Below are 2,500 nucleotides of genomic sequence, written 5' to 3' on the forward strand. Positions count from 1 at the left end.
GTCGGTCCGGTCCGACCGAAAGGTGCTGTTCTATTTACAAAAATTATCGTTCCAGTCCTATTTCTCTGTGATGTAACCAAAATTTAGGACGAAACGTAAATGGAACGCTTCGGTCCGTTTGCAAAATTGACTTTTGATGAAAAATGTCGTTCCATTTTTCCTTGGTTAGTTCCACTGGTCTCGGACCTGATGGTCAGGCATAATGGAAAGCACCCATGGACTCCATTTTCCCAGAAAACGTGGGCTCCGGTCTTATTGCACTGCTTGAGTTTAAACGGAAACAGAAAAGAGAAGACAGTAAACAGTAGAAACGGCGGGTTGAAAGAGTCCGAGAAACGAAAATTTTAGCTTTATATACCATAAAAGAAACTGGGGAAATGATCATTGGCTTGCGGACGCTTTCGGTAAGGGCTGTGTCGAAAAGTGGGACGGGGACGCGGGGACGTGGGGACAAGGCGACGTGGCGACTCATTTTTACCATCATCATATTTCACAAAATCCTCGTCTGTTGATCGTAACTGCGTTGTACCCCGGTTTTAAGTTCCTCGTTTGTACAATATGAAACAAAGGTGTAGTAAATATATATAGTATATATGGGTTATTGACCAAGCTTGTTCTATCAAGATGGCTGTATATTGGCCAAGTTCTCTTTTTGTTCCGACAACGTTTTGCTTGAAACTGTTGAAAACTACCAATAGCGTATAATTATACCTATTAATGTCGCATCGTTTATTTTCATTGTGACTTCTATGGACACTTATTATGTGATTTGACCTGTCTTCTTTTAATTTTAATTTACCGTTTCCATTAAGATGGGGATATGATTAAAAGGCAGAATGATAAAGCCTCGATAGGAGTACTAGAGCAAGGTACAAAACACATTGATATCTTGATATGAGATGACTTTTCCATCCTTGTTTCCGATAAACGATTTAAATTGTTTTTAGCCGTTAAAATTCACGTGACACATTTCAGTTGAAAGAGCGAGTAGAAAACTAAGCATTCACATTTCAAGTTAACGTCGATTGGATAAATGTTTCCTCGTAAAACAAAAATATGCCAATTTATGAGCTTGGTCAAGCCTTAACACACTTGAGTCAAGAGTTAATTAGCTTCTGGCCCGGGGACGGTACTTTACAAATTCTGGGTGGGGCATTTGCCGCTGGGACCCTGGAACCCTTAGCCTATACCAGAGCTGGTTCAGCTAAATTTTCCTACCCATCCTAGAGTAGCTGTTTTTCAGAAACCACTGAGGTCACTAGCACAGTCTAGCAAAAACAAAACCTATACCACAATCGTTTCTCTCCCAAAAAGGGATTTATTTATACATTTTCAGTTTGATCAGTCTTTTTCTGGTTTCCTTAGTCTAGATAAAATCTTCAACCAACTGGTCAGTTCCGTGAAAAATTATACCCCATTCTAGACACAAGCGGTCTGATTTATGTACCCTATCCTAGAGTAAACTGCTTGAAAACCATACCCTCCACAGCGACACATACCTACATAGCTCATATATGGCAGGACCCCCCCACCCCCGCGGCTTCTGGCCCTGTGATGACGAACATTTTTGACAATATCAACGGTGACAACGCGATTTTTTCATCAAAGGTAACAAATTAAAGAAGCGCCAGGAAAGATGCTGTCATAATTCCGTCAACAAGGACATTGGCACAGTATTCAAACATGAATTACAGAAAAGGAGTCATAAGGCTCAAGTTTTTGTGCAACAACAACGACAACAAACGCTGCAACTTGAAATTTCAGCTGCAGTGTCAGCAATAGGCCATTAGGTCTTCTGCTTTGTTTCACAGTCGAGCTCTGTGACGTGTGCGAGAATGACTTTTCGAGAATCCAATTTTTTCTTGGAGATGTTCTCCCATTTCTGAAATTCTATACTTCGAAAATGTGTCGCCGCGTCCCCGAGTCCCCAAGTCCCCGAGACCCCGCGTCCCCACCTCCCCTGTCCCTGCGTCCCCGTTCCCTCCGCAGGCAGCCCAGACTCGGAGGGTAAAAATTATAAGGATTTGTATGGGAATCTCGATAACGAACTGAAAAAGCTATTTACCCGCAAAAGTTCTCAATAAAAAAGCTGTACTTTATTGTCATGGTGAATTCTGGCTTTTTGTGTGGTTATTTGCCTGATTGAATGCGATTTAAGCGACTTCTCAAATTCCCGGGTTGTCACTTGTACCTATTAAAGGCAAGGCTGGAAAGTAATTTCTACCCTACCTTACATCTCGCCAATAAAATCACACTTCTTCGGCATCAGTCACGCTCAAACTCCGGCGGTGGCCACACGGATAAATTTACTTCTCTTTGACCAAGTTTCAATGTCCAGCGGGCGTTCATTGCTTAGAAACAGCGAAAAATATTCAAATTTTTAAAATCCTTCGAGGCTCCCTTACAATGAATTTTGACACGGCTGGTCAACCGTTCACTTAATTGAGCCTCGATACGGTGAGGACAAATATTAAAGTGAACCGATGACCAGCCGTGTCAA

The sequence above is a fragment of the Montipora foliosa genome, chromosome 1 (genome assembly GCF_036669935.1).
Source record: "Montipora foliosa isolate CH-2021 chromosome 1, ASM3666993v2, whole genome shotgun sequence".
Taxonomy (NCBI): Eukaryota; Metazoa; Cnidaria; class Anthozoa; order Scleractinia; family Acroporidae; genus Montipora; species Montipora foliosa.